Source organism: Macrobrachium nipponense, chromosome 33 (assembly GCF_015104395.2).
Source record: "Macrobrachium nipponense isolate FS-2020 chromosome 33, ASM1510439v2, whole genome shotgun sequence".
NCBI lineage: Eukaryota > Metazoa > Arthropoda > Malacostraca > Decapoda > Palaemonidae > Macrobrachium > Macrobrachium nipponense.
In genome coordinates, this window is record NC_087219.1 from 51,965,948 (window position 1) to 51,980,125 (window position 14,178).

The window sequence follows — 14,178 nt, forward strand, 5'->3', positions numbered from 1 at the left end:
TATCATTTACTAAAATCCTGGATAGGGTGAACTAACCTAAGGCAGTCAGTAAAACTTTCCTGTTTCTTCCAAAGGCTGCTGCTAGATTGGTTCAGTAGTAATGGACTTCATATATTTCCATTTTCATCTACCCATTTCTTTTGATTAGTTTTTTTAGTTACTTTAATTTTTTAGTTATTATTGCTTTTTTTTTCCTTTTTACATGCCTGTGTATATATGAACACATTTTACCCTAAAACTACCAGCACTCCTGACCTCACAGTTTGGATTTAAGGGTTTTTGCAGCTTCCCTTTTAGTGACTGTCAGGTTTTCAGGTTGACCTGAAATCTTTGTATTTTATTGCATTTATTTTCTGGATCTCTATCCAGCTGTCCAACCATTTTAACTCCCCTTTTTCATTGTTTAAAATGCTGATTGGCTGAAAGTGGCCCAGTGCTTGGCATTATAGCTAAATTTCTAATTCATTCTTTCATAGAAAATATGGATCTAAAACATGGTAGGCTTTATAATAGCCATAAGTTGGATAATGGATAACAATGACTTGATACTATCCAAAAGAAAATCAATATCAGACACCTAAATCCTCAGTTTATTATTAGATAAATGGTTTGTTGTTAAGCTAACTGTACAGTAAAATTTCTCCTACCCAGACTAATTGGTTGAAAACCTTGCCAGGATTTGACAAACTAAGCTGGTGTATTTCATATAAGGTAACCCGTGTTACCTGATGTGTAATCGTATTATCATCATAATTTTTTTTATTTTATTTTACATTTAAGGGGTTAGACAATTAAAATTAGTTTTCTCCTCCTTGTTCTCAGCTTTGTGGTTGATCTTTCTGCCTGAACTCCTGTCAGGTCTAGGTTTTAGTTGACCCTCTCTATGGTTTCCTTTGTCTCCCAAGAGATCTTCATTCTGCTTTTCTGACCTACTGTTCCTTATCCCTTTGGCGTGTCCAGACCTTCTCATTTTTTTTAGATTTATTTTTCCAGTCTCTTGCTACTGCATCTACTCAAATTCAGGTTTTTATTGTTACGTATTAGTATTATTATTAAGAAATTCACATTCTCGTAAATAACAATGTGATAAAAATCCACAATTGTATACCAAAACTATATTATGTAATATGTAAAATAAACAAAGATTTTCAAACATTTGAATGGTATAACTCATCTGTTAACATTAAAATTTATAATGAAAGGGTTATCTTGCCTCACCCCCCTTTTTAAAATGCTTTTCATAAGAAAACTACCCTCTTACTTTACATAAGAAAAGTACCCTCTTACTTTACATTTTAATGCTAACACTGATGAGGAATACTGTTCAGGTGTTCGAAAGTCTTTGTGTATTTTACATATTAATATAGTTTTACTATACAATTGTGGATTTTTATGACACTTATTATTATTATTATTAAGACAATGAAACCAATTCGTATGGAACACTTGAAATTCAGGCTTCTAAAGAATATGGTGTCCATTTGGAAGACAACACATTAGAAACTTTAAAAAAGCAATGGGAAGAAACCATTAGGATCTTTTCCACCTCAGATGTCAAGATTATCCAGAATTTTCTCAACGTCCCTGGAGCGAAATGCAAATTATGTAAAAATAAGTTCAGGATGACAAGTATCAGAGAGAGGGGCATCCTCATCCTCCACTGTTTGTATAGCTTCAAAGCTCAATGAAGCAGTTAAGCTTTTTCCCTAGGGCCAGTAACCAATCTACCATCATCTGTTAGTAGTGATGGAATGGAAGATGAACCTGACCCAAAGGTAGATGATGCCAATTTGGTCCACCACAGATGAGGCTGAGTAATTCCTCCAAGTTTCGTCTTCAAGGAATTATTACAACTTCTCTCGTGTATGGTAAGTTCTATTCGCAGCACGGCAAGGCTCAACAAAAATGGTGTAATTTTCATTTTAATGAATTCGTCTTCATGGATTGAATTTGGTCTGTTTGTCATGGTAGGTTCATCTACATGTGTCATTAAACCATGATTGGTCATTGTTCCGACACGGCATACAAACCTTCGGTCCTTTTACAATAGGAAGGTACTAGCGGCAGCTGGATAGGTCGTAAGCTTTCGAACAAGGGGTTCGGTAGTTAACTGCTTGTCCGACAGGCGCGCGCGCGCGACTGGGAGGTAAACAAATCACTTTTGCTTTCGGCCTGCTGGCGTGTGGACGTGTATCATCGCTCTCTGCCCGCTTCATCGTCGTTGCTTTCGCATGGTTGTGTTTTTCTTTTTCTATTTATCTAGTGAAACTGAATTGTAAGTACAATCATTTCATATTTATTTCCATTGAATTCAATTGTGAATTAAAGGATCTTGGTTTCACCACGCCCTCCGATTACCCGAGTGCCGGGACTGAAGGGCGTAAGTGCGGGAATTCATTTTCCCAGAAATGATCCTCGTATTGTGTATGCTCGGTGCCGAGGGCGGGAGAGCGCTCGCTCCGAGCGTATATTTTGGTTGGAAATGTGTAGATGAAAATCGTAAGTAAGTGCTCTTTTCATTTATATTTTTTTTTTTTGACCTGTATGCTCGTTGCCGAGCGAATGCGCTCGGCACGAAAACTTATTCTGTATGGAAGTGGAATCGCAAGTACAGTATTCTTTTTCATTTTCATATATATTATTTTGATTGTAGCAATACTCATTTTGGATCAGTTTCCGAGCTTACCCGGAAATTGATCCTTTCCCCTTTTTATTTGAATGAAATGAAATCGCAAGTGCAGTTCTTTTCATTTTCATATATTATTGAGATTGCATTGTTTACTTGGATCAATGTTTCCGCTATTTCCCGGGAATTGATCCTTCCCCTTTTTTATTTGTATGAAAGTGAAATCGCAATAAAAGCGCAGTATTCTTTTTCAATTTTATTCATATATATTTTGATTTGCATCCAATTCATTATGGATCAAGGTTTCCATTCCATATCGGGAATGGATCCTTTTACCCTTGCGCTCGGTACCGAGGCGGGCGCAAATGCGCCCTCGATCCGAGCCCTTATTCATTGTGAAGTGAATCGTAATGCAAGATTCTTTTCATTTTATTCCTTTTATTATTGATTGCATCAATATTTATTTGGTTCAAGTTCCGCTCAGTCAGGGAATTGATCCTTATGCCCTTGCATTCGGCCGAGGGCACGATTTGCTCTCGGGCTCTTATTATTATTGTTGGGTACATGGGTGCTGTGCGGGGGTGGGGAAGCAGACCCCCGCGTCAGCTCCCACAGATGGCCTTCCCTTGAGGTTATCTGCGTTCTTCTCCTCGCCCGATCCGTCGAGCGCGGGGGAGGGCGCTCGGTGCCCGATGTACAATTGTATTCGGGGTCTTCCACTCGTTCGGAGAGGGCTCACCCCCCCGCGCGAGGGGACTTCCCCCCCACTAATCGCTACTACTGTTATTTCCGCAGGTGCTACTGCCACGAGGGTGGACCTTGGTGAGGTATGGGCGTCCTTCCATTTGCAGGGCGTGCTAGTGTCCAGGGGCTGCGGTTCTATGTCTGGGCCTACTGCGGTCAACCATGGAGTGGTGACCACGCTCCAGGTGACGACGTCCCTCCTCACCTGGTGTACTCGCCTCACGTGGTAACAGTCTTGCCTACAGCCGCTGTGAAGTGCCGTTCCCCGTTCGCCGTACCGAGAGGGGGGCGTGCCGCCGCCGCTCGTGGTTGCCGCGCTGGCCGCGACCACCACTTCCGCTGCCCTAGAGCCTCGCCCCTGGACCTGCCGCCGGTACCAGGATGTTGCTGGCTGCTGCTCCAACTTCCTTTGTCGTTTTTCCGGTGCTGCCCATTGCCGTAAACCTGCCGGGATTTCTGGGGGGCTCGACCTTGTCCCATGGCAGTTTGTTGCTTAGGACGCTGGTTGTCCCTGCCGTTGCTGCGCTGGGCTGTCCCTGCCGTTGCTGCGCTGGCTGTCCCTACCGATGCTGTGCTGCTGTGCCTGCTGTTCCTGAGATGCCATACCTGCTGACGTCGTCCCTGTTCGTGGTGGTACTACCCAGACTTTGTCTGTGTGTACAGGTGCGTCCGGGCCCTGTGGCTTCGGCTACAGCAGCCCCGGCTCCGCCCTGGATAGCAGATCTTACGTCTGTCCTGAGGAAGCTGACGAAGAAGAGGAGGAAGTGTGTCGTCGTCGTCGTCTTCATCTTCTTCATCGTCGTCGGCTGCCGCCTCTTCCCCTTCGACTTCTAAGGCTTCACAGCCGAGGAAGAAGAACGTTGCCTCCTCCCTCCTAAGAAGTCTCCCTCGGGAGCTTCTCGGGACCCGTCTCACCTCGGTGGGACGGGAGGGTTCCTTCCGCTGGTCCTCCTGCTCCTTCGGGAGCGGGGCCCGTCTCTTCTTCCGCAAGGAAGAAGACTACGGGAGGGGACCAGAGGGGTACCGGCTAACACCGGTACTTCCTCGCCTGGTGTCAGTGGTTCTGCCACTGCATCAGGGTCCGTCTCGGCCTCTCGTTCGCGGGAGGTACCGAGTGTACGGTCGCCTACCAGCGACCGTGCAGCCAGGAACCAGACCTCTGAGTCCGCTCAGCGTCAGGTTCACGGCACGGGGGGCGGAAGACTGGTGACAGCCGCTCACGCGACTCTCGCCAGACCAGCTCTCGCTCTCGCGGCGACCAGCTGGCTACCCGGGGACGTGACGGTCCACGAACGGGCCACGGGCTGAGGCTGGGAAGAGGTCCTCCCGTTCGCCGGTGCCAGCCACGGCTGGAACCAGCGACGTGACGTGCCGTGAGGACAAGCACCGGTCTCACTGTGACAGTGGAGCCTGCAGGTCGCCTGACCGTCGCTCTCACAGAGAGCGATCGGGTACGGCACCAGCACCAGCTCTTCTGACACTCGAGATCGGGGGCCGCTGTGCTCAGTCCAGCCGTTCTCCACAGCGAGACGGTTTCGACCAGGCCTGCAGCTCGATCGCCACCGCGGGTTGACGATCGCCTGCAGCCCTCCAAGCCTGCTGGTTCTGCCAGCGAGCGAGGAGGGAGCGTCAGGTCTGCCTCTCCCGTACCTTCAACCTCTCTCGGGTTACACCGGGAGGAGCGAGGTATTGAGGAGTGATCGTGAGGGGTGCGCCCTCATGATCCCACCACGACGCCCTACGTGCCAGGCACGGTTCTTGGACCGGCCAGGACGTATGCGCAAGTGGATGGAAAAGACCGAGAGGGCTGTCGCTGTTCCCCTTCTTAGGAGGAAGGTTCTCGGAATATGCTCTTGTTCGAAGGGCTTAAACGGTCCCACTCTGCAAGATGCTGTGACTTCCGAGATCCAGAGGAACTTTGCCGAGGTTATGGCGCTGATTCGTCAGCACAACGACCTCGGGGAAGGATCGCCGCTCCCACCAGCAGAGCCAAGCCACGTTCTCGGCTCGAGTCGTTTTGGGGCCCGAGAGGGAACCCAAACAAATCGACGGTGGGTCTGCCGCGATCGGAGCTTGCCGACTGTGTTGAACCAGGTAGTCTCTCGTCTCCGGACAAGAAGGCTCTCTCAGTTTCTGGCCGGTCGAACAAGCTACTTCACCTCCTCTACTGCGACAGAGGCGTTTCTACGTGTCTTCGGACACCGTATTGAATACCCCTTCGGTCCTCCTGAGGTTTCGACCTCGACGAGGACTGGAATGAGTCGGAGGACGGTATCGGCTCTCTCCTGTCAGGTGTCGATCAGCCCCACCCAGACGACGTTCACAGTGGCGGCAGGGACACTTACCTACAGTATGAGTTCGTAACCCTCCTCGGGACAAACGTTTTCTCCTGACGATACGTTTTCCCAGGCTCTGAGAGGCCATCGCCGTAAGGCGATGGCTGCTCCTTTTCTTCTCCAACTACTAGTTCCGCTGGGAAGGCGAGCCAGTATCCAATTCCTCCCCCATTCCCTCTCTCCTTACGGCTACGAGGGGAAAGGGGAGGGATCCTACAGAGATTTCTCTGTAAGATCCCACGTTAGGGGCTGCGCTACCGGGGGGACCTTCGGGTCCTACCTGATGTAACGCCCCGGTCATTGAGGAGGGATCCTGCCCCTTTCTCGATTTCTACGGGAATCGAGAGGACCACCAGCCGATATCGTTTGACGAATTTCGGTGGGGGGTTTCGCGAGAGTGCTTAGAATTCTACGGAATTTCTAGCGCACTCAGAGTGTTCGAGTTTTTTACGATCTCCAAACACTTAGGCGAGACCACGGTCCAAAGTGAGCGAGAATCCCCGATAATTGTTACACGATAATCGGGAACCTCCGCTTATGCTCGAATTCCTGTATTTCTAGCATTTGGAAGAAGACTGCTGCGGAAAGAAGAGTATCTCACAGTAGGCGATTAACCTGGAATAGAGAAGAACGGACGGGAACTTTCCAGTTTGGCTTGAACTATCGTCTTCGGTATTCTGTTCACCATTGAAGCTTTCCTTTGGGAAAGACTTCTCCTTCACTCTCTTGACTAGAGAACGAAGGCGGTCGATCTCAATCCTTATTCTCATTCCTCGAGTGGAAAAGAATTTAGGATGGAGGTCGTGGTACAGAACCTACAAATATACTAACGTATATTACCCTCGCGACATGATTCTTTTAACAGTTGAATTGTCCGGGGGGTAGGCGCATACCGTAGTTAAAAACTCTACGGTTTTGTGACCGAGACGAATTGTATCTTAATTGACTGCAACTCGGGGTTGCCTGCAACCTCCCAGCAGTTATCAGTTTCGATTTTAGATACTTGGTATTGTTCATGACAACACCCCAAAAAATCAGCTTTTGTATTTACCGAAATCCGTTTTTCGTTAAATATAATTGTCCGAGCGTATTCTTTATGCTCGATGGTTCTAGCCGAACGCATTCCTTCGTGGAATAATGGATTACCTGGCAACTCAGGATGGACGAGTCACCGAGAGCTACTGCGTATTGAACTGCCTGATAGCGCTCAGTATCAGCTAGGTCGGAGATGAACGGTCGGTTACGTCTCTCTCTCCCCTGGTTTGATTGACTACCGAACCGTATCTTCTGCCCAACAATCATGGACTTAGGTCTCTGATTAACGGGGATTCTCGCAATAATGAAGGACCATCTACTGCTGTGACGCTCGATTTCATCGCCTTCGACATTGCGGAGAATTGTCAACAGAGATATCTCTTGGACTCTTTCATCTTTCTGTTTACCGCACGGTAACAGAAGTCTGTACTAGTCACCGCTGCATCGCACCGCGATAATGCGAATGATTTTTGCAGACATCTGAGTTTGTCTTCAAAATATCTCGTATTCGTAGGTGTGCAATTATTCATTGCTCGCCCCGAATTACAGATATGTCAGAAGACATCGCCTACTCTCCGACCTGACAGCTATACTTCCAATGTTCAGCCCATGAGAAGCAGTTCTTCAGGCAGTATTTCCCTGTCTTCATTACTGAAAAGCGCTCCGCTTTTATTGCAACTACGATCCTCACCGGACAGCAATGGATAGCGGTTAGCGTTCTCAGTGTTTGTAGCACAGGTTCAGAATCTGGAGAATCCTTCTCTCGGTTCAGCTGTGAAGACGTAGGTTGCATTTTCTGTACACCTTCGTCTTCAACGACACATAGTGTTGTTTCTCCTTAGCCCGAGAATCAACTATACTATGAGTATCTTGCCATCAGGGACCTCGGTCTCTAGAAGCAATTTGCTTTCGCCAACTGTTGGGCACATGCCTTAAGAGAGTCATCACCTGTGCATTCTGGGCATCGGTGACGAACAAATTATTTGTTTATTCTCTTGGCATAACCCTTTTAAGGCGAAGGTCACGTGACTTGCTCGGGTGCTTGGACAACTTGCCTCCTACCGAAACGCCAGTCAGTCGGCAGCTGTCAGAGCGCCCAAGTCTGTTACGACTTCGCTGTGGACTTAGTTCGGTTGTTCCATAACAGTCTTTTCTTCGTCCTAACGGCTTGTCACAGTACCCATACCTTCGACACCACCATTGAGTGTCGGTGTCCTATCCACTACCGAGAAGAACAACTTCGCTGCAGACGGATAGACCAGTATGGGTACAGGACATCACCGAAGTCGAGAAGAGGGATAGGTTATACGACCATTTTCCCTTCTTTTCCTCTGAGGGTAAATTGCATGAAACTTTTTCCTGCGAAGTCAAGCATCCAGGGGATGGGGATTCGTGACGCTCGATTTCGTACCGAATTCGTAGCGAAGACTCTGAACCCGTTCTTGGTTCCTGACGATCGGTTAGAGTCCTTCACAATCCCCTCCCTAATGGACTTCACCGCCTTCGAGGCGAAGGAGATGCTGCTTTGTCCTGTGAAAGCGCGACCGCGCTTTCTGAAGAAACTCGACATCCCAGCTGAGTGTTGAAGACTCTTCGTCAGCACCAAGATGACCTAGAAGTACACTCCCTCGAGTTACACAAGAACTTCTCTGTGGCGCAGGTACTGAAGGCAGGGGTCTGGTACAAACCAGACCACTGGCACCCTCCTTCTACCTTTTGGATATTGCCCACAAGGTCCTTGGATCGTTTTCCTTGGGACCCGTGGTGGCTGCTCAACACGTTGTGTAGCTAACCCAGACCCTAGCAGGCTGAACAGCATCGAGTCCTGGTGTGACTGTAAGAATAGATAAGTGAATGAGAGAGTGACTGGCTTCTCTTCCTATCTTTTTCTCCCCCTCTACCTGTGGGTAGAGGGGATACGGTCATCCACCTTGCTGGATAAGGACGAGATGCCGGTGAGCTACTCAACAGAGCCCCATCCTATCCCTTTCACTAGGGATGGGAGCGAATATCCACCACTTCCTCCTAACAAGGGGGGGGAAGTGGATGCCAACAAGAGACAAACCATAACTTTATGTTGCCTCTTGCAAATAGGAACTTGTTCTTGTTTGCTGGTACGAAGAGATACGCTTGCCTCTCTCTTAGTACTTGGTCCAGAGGTCTGACCATTGATCCTGCGGTGCACACCCCGATCAATCGGACCGGGAGAAGGCTTGGATCCCCTCCCTCGCTCTTACGACCAGGGAGGCATTCCAAGGTTTGGGCGAAACACCAGTCTGTTCACAAAAGACTCAGATTCCTCCCACCAGAAGGTGAGTCTTCCTATTGTAAAAGGACCGAAGGTTTGTATGCCGTGTCGGAACAAATGACAATTTGTCCAAAATTGCATTTTTCCTAACTATACAAACCTGAGGTCCTTTTACACATAGTCCCACCTCATGCCACCCCTCACTCTGCAGTTTTTGCTTGGGCCAAAAGCAAAAGTGATTTGTTTACCTCCCAGTCGCGCGCGCGCGCCTGTCGGACAAGCAGTTAACTACCGAACCCTTGTTGCGAAAGCTTACGAACCTATCCAGCTGCCGCTAGTACCTTCCTATTGTAAAAGGACCTCAGGTTTGTATAGTTAGGAAAAATGCAATTTTGGACAAATTGTCATTTTGTCCTAAATTTTGATGACCTAGGAACATTATTATTATTATTATAAAGTTAGTTTATCCAGACCTCTGAGCCTATTGGGATCAAGATGAAATATAGCATCTGAAATATAAGGTGCCTGGTGCCTAACAAGCTTCAATAGTGTGATCTCAATTGGCTCTGGATTTTAGTCAGACCGTTTTTCCAATGATGGAATTCAAATATACTGTTTGACAGATCTTTCCATTTCAAGCTCTGATTTTCAGTTCCCATCTCTTAATTCCATTACAGTATTCCACCTTTGAAATATTTTCACTGCCAGTTCCGCAGGTTCAGCAGTTGACACTAAGTCGTTCACATAAGGCATCTCCTGGAACCCCCCCTTTTCCACATTCCTTTATAGCTTCTTCCACTGCTATGATGAAACAGCAGGCTCATTGCTTCCTTGATGGATACCAGCCCTTATCTCAAATTCTTCAGATACCCTTGCTCTTGCAACTGTTTACTCTTGATCTAGTGCTATGGTAAAGTCAGTAGCTTTAAAGTTCCCAATATCCTCTGCCTTTCTTTTGCAATTTAATTATTTGCCTCAGTAGTGTCAGGTGCCTTTTCAAGATGCACAAGTATGTATACATTCTTTCATCTTTGTACAGTATTTTGTCTAGTTATTATAAAACTAAAAAAATTATTAATTTTTACAATTTTCTTAGTCTTTCCTCCAGCAGCTTTTCTAGTAGCATACCCAATTAGTATTTTTCTTCTATAATCTCCACTTTGTAGTGGATCCCTTTTTTTCTTTATATACCAATATCAAAGGCTCTTTTCCTAATTTGATGGTTCTATCTCTTCCTTTCTTGTATTCTAGTAAGCTCTTGGATGGTGAGGTCCCCTGATACTTTTATCAGGTTGCTCATTGTACTAGATGGTCCTGGTACTTTTGCATTTTTCATCTACCTGGGATCCTTTTTAATCTCATTCATTTTCTTTATTCAGTTCCATTCCCTTCCTTTGTATACTTTGTCCCTTTTACTTCTTTTGTCAGTGACTTTGCTATTCAGAATATTTGCTCTGTCCCTCAGCTGTCCAGATTTTTATTTATTTTTTTTTTCCAATCCTTCCTTGCTCTTGCTCTTACCCTCCTCCTCTCTGTTTATAGTCCTCTCTCATCCATTTCCCTGCCTGTCCTCTGCCATGCATGTAACTCAAAGGTGCATCTCTTTAGTTGCCCTATGTAATCTTCATTCCACCCCCACTACCATGTCTCTCTTTTGCTCTACCCATTTCTTTAATTGCCCTTTCTATATCTTTATTCCCCCTGATCACCTTTTCTCTGTATGTCTGCTGTTGCAATTGTATACCTTCTTTCATCAGTTTCCAGAGACCACCTGATACTATGTTTGTTTTAGAATTTCCTTGATATTCCTGCACAACTTGATTTTGCAGTTTCCATGTTTTTGTCACTGGGTCGTTTTTTAAATTTTCCTTCTACCTATCCTGCGTGATCCTCCACATCGGAACATGTAGTTTGGGCTACAATATCTGGTGAAGATCAATACAAACTTGAGTATAAACAATTAGGTGATCTTGCTGTGCTGCTACAGGTAACTGCATCAACTCATTAAATGTCTGATTAAAACAGCATTTCTGCCATCTAAACCATAAAGTAAGGTAAGATCTTCATTTGTTCCGATACGTAATACAAACCCTCGGTCCTTTAACAATAGGAAGGTAACTAGCGGCAGCTGGGACGGTCGTAAGCTTCGAACAAGGGGAGAACGGTAGTTAACTGCTTGTCCGATCGTGCGCGCGCCCGCGCGCCCGAGAGGTGAAGAATCACTTTTGCTTTCGGCCGCGGGTGTGAAGGACGTGTTTCGTCATCGCTCTCTGCCCGTTCATCGTCGTATGTTTGTTTGTTTATATTGTGTTTTCTACTAATGGTTTGGTTTGACTTGAAAATGAAACTGTAAGTACACTGTTTTCATTTTCATTACTTAATTATGAATCAACATGGAGCTATCGCCGTAGAGACGGCGATTTCCGCTCTTTTCATGAATTGAACCCTGAGCTGGTTGCTGTTCCTGTCGCTCCTGGTTCCTGCGCCTGTCCATGCTGGTCCTGCCCATGGTGTGTCTTCCCCAGTCCCAGGTCCTTCCGGACAGGTGCAGTCGGGCCGTGTTGCTTCGGCAATAGGCCCGACTCCGGCCTGGATGGAGGACCTGACGACTGTCCTGCGTGAGCTGACGAAGAAGAGGAAGGTGTCATCTTCGTCTTCGTCTGTTGCTGCCTCTTCCCCTTCGACTTCTAAGGCCCATAAGCCGAAGAAGAAGAAGGCTGCCTCCCCCCCCTAAGAAGTCTCCTTCGGGAACTTCTAAGGGCCCGTCCCACCTCGGTGGGACGGGGGGTCCTTCTGCTGGTCCTCCTGCTCCTCCGGGAGCGGGGCCCGTCTCCCCTTCCGTAAGGAAGAGATAGACGGGGACCAGAGGAGTAATCGGTTAGCTCTGGTACTTCCTCGCCCTGGTGCTAGCGGCGATGCGCTACGCAGGTTCCGGCTCAGTCTCTCGTTCGCGGGAGATCCCGAGTGTACGCTCTCCCTCGGGAGACCGTGCAGCCAAAGTTTCGGCGCCAGAGTTCGCTCGGCGCCAAGACCACGGCACGGAGCAGAAGGCTGGCGAGAACCGCTCAGGTGACTCTCGCCAGGCCAGCGGCCGCTCTCGCAGTGACCAGCTGGTAACCGGGTTTTGTTATTCCCCCTAAGAAGACTCCTTCGGGAACTTCGAAGGGCTCGTCACATTCCGGTGTGACGGGGGGGTTCTTCTGCTGGTCCTCCTGTTCCTTCGGGAACGGGGCCCGTCTCCCCTTCTGAGAAGAAGAAGAAAGACGGGGACCAAGGGTGTGCTGGCTACCGCTGGTACACCCTCGCCTGGTCTTGGCAGCTCTGCTGCTAAGCCAGGTACCGGCTCGGTTCTCGTCCGCGAGAAGTTCCGAGTGTACGTCTCCTTCGGGTGACGTGCAGCCAAAGTTAGACGCCTGAGTTCGCTCATCGTCATGACCGAGGCACGGAGCAGAAGATGTCGAGAGCCGCTCAGTGACTCTCGCCAGGCCAGCGGACCGCTCTCGCAGTCGACCAGCCGGTACATCGGGCGGGTGGACGTGACGGTCTCTGACCGGCCACGGGTTGAGGCTGGGAAGAGGTCCCCCAGGTCCCCTCGACCGACGGTACCAGCCTCGGCTGGTACCAGCGGTTTGACGTGCCGCGAGGACGCTCACCGGTTTCACGGCGAAAGCGAGCTCTGCAGGTCACCTGACCGCCGCTCCCACAGGGACCGGTGCGGATACGGTGACCAGCAGCAGCTCGTCTGACGCACGGGACCGGGGGGTCGACGTGCTCAGTCGAGCCGCTCGCCACAGGTGAGCGGCACGGCCAGGCCTGCAGATCGATCCCCACCGCGGGTTGGTGATCGGCTGCAGCCCCCCACGTACGCTGGTCCTGCCCGCGAGCGGGGGGGAGCGTCAGGTCTGTCTCTCCACTACCTTCAACTTCCTCGGGCTACACCGGGAAGAGCGAGGTAGCTAGGAGTGATCGTGAGAGGTGCGCGCTCACGATCCGTCACGACGCCGCACGTGCCACGTATGGTCTTAGGACCAACCAGGACGTACGCGCAAGTGATTGGAGGCGACCGTCAGGGGGAGATGGGGGGTAGCGTCAGTTCTGTCTCTCCGATACCTTCAACTTTCCTCGGCATACGCCAGGAAGAGCGAGGTATATAGGAGTGATCGTGAGAGATGCGCCGCTCACGATCCCGTCACGACGCCGCACGTGCCAGGTTGGTCTTAGGACCAACCAGGACGTACGCGCAAGTGATTGGAGGCAACCGTCAGGGATCTGTTGCTGGTCCTTCTTCTGAAGGAGGAGGTCCTGGGAGCTGCTCTTGTTGGAGGGACTGGACGGTCCTACTCCTCAAGACGCTGTAACTTCCGAGATTCAGAGTAACTTTACCCAGGTTATTGCACTGATTCGTCAGCACAACGACCGGGGGGGGGGAAAGGATCGCCGCTCCCACCAGCAGAGCCCATGTCTCTGCTCGAGTCGTTTTGGGGCCCGAGAGGGAACCCAAACCGACGGTGGGTATGCCGCGATCGGAGCTTGCCGATTCTGTCTTGAACCAGAGTCTCTCGTCTCCGGACAAGAAGGCTCTCTCAGTTCTGGCCGGTCGATCAAGCTACTTCCACCTCCTCTACTGCGACAGCGCGGCGTTTCTACGTGTCTTCGGACACCGTATTTAAATACTCCTTCGGTCCTCCTGAGAGGTTTCGACCTCGACGAGGACTGGAATGAGTCGGATGGACGGTTATCGGCTCTCTCCTGTCAGGTGTCGATCAGCCCCACCCAGACGACGTTCACAGTGGCGGCAGACCCTTACCTACAGTGAGAGTTCGTAACCCTCCTCGGGAAAACTTTTTCTCCTTGACGATACGTTTCCCAGGACTCTGAGAGGCCATCGCCGCAAGGCGATGGCTGCTCCTACTCTTCTCCAACTGCTAGTTCCCACTGGGAAGGCTGACGCGAGTATCCAATTCCTCCCCCATTCCCTCTCTCTCCTTACGGCTACGAGGGAAAGGGGAAGGATCCTACAGAGATTTCTCTGTAGGAGGGTCCCACGTTGGGGACTGCGCTACCAGGGGGGACCTTCGGGTCCTACCTGACGTAAGCCCCGGTCGTTGAGAGGGATCCTGCCCCATTCTCGATTTCTACGGGAATCGAGAGGACCACCAGCCGATATCGTTTGACGAATTCGGTGGGGG

The 14,178-nt window shown here is 49.3% G+C and overlaps 1 protein-coding gene across 1 annotated transcript in view; it reads right to left on the reverse strand.

Moving 5' to 3' along the window:
• LOC135203186 (actin-like protein 6B) overlaps positions 1-14,178 on the reverse strand; it is a 411,151-nt gene that overhangs the window by 99,518 nt on the left and 297,455 nt on the right.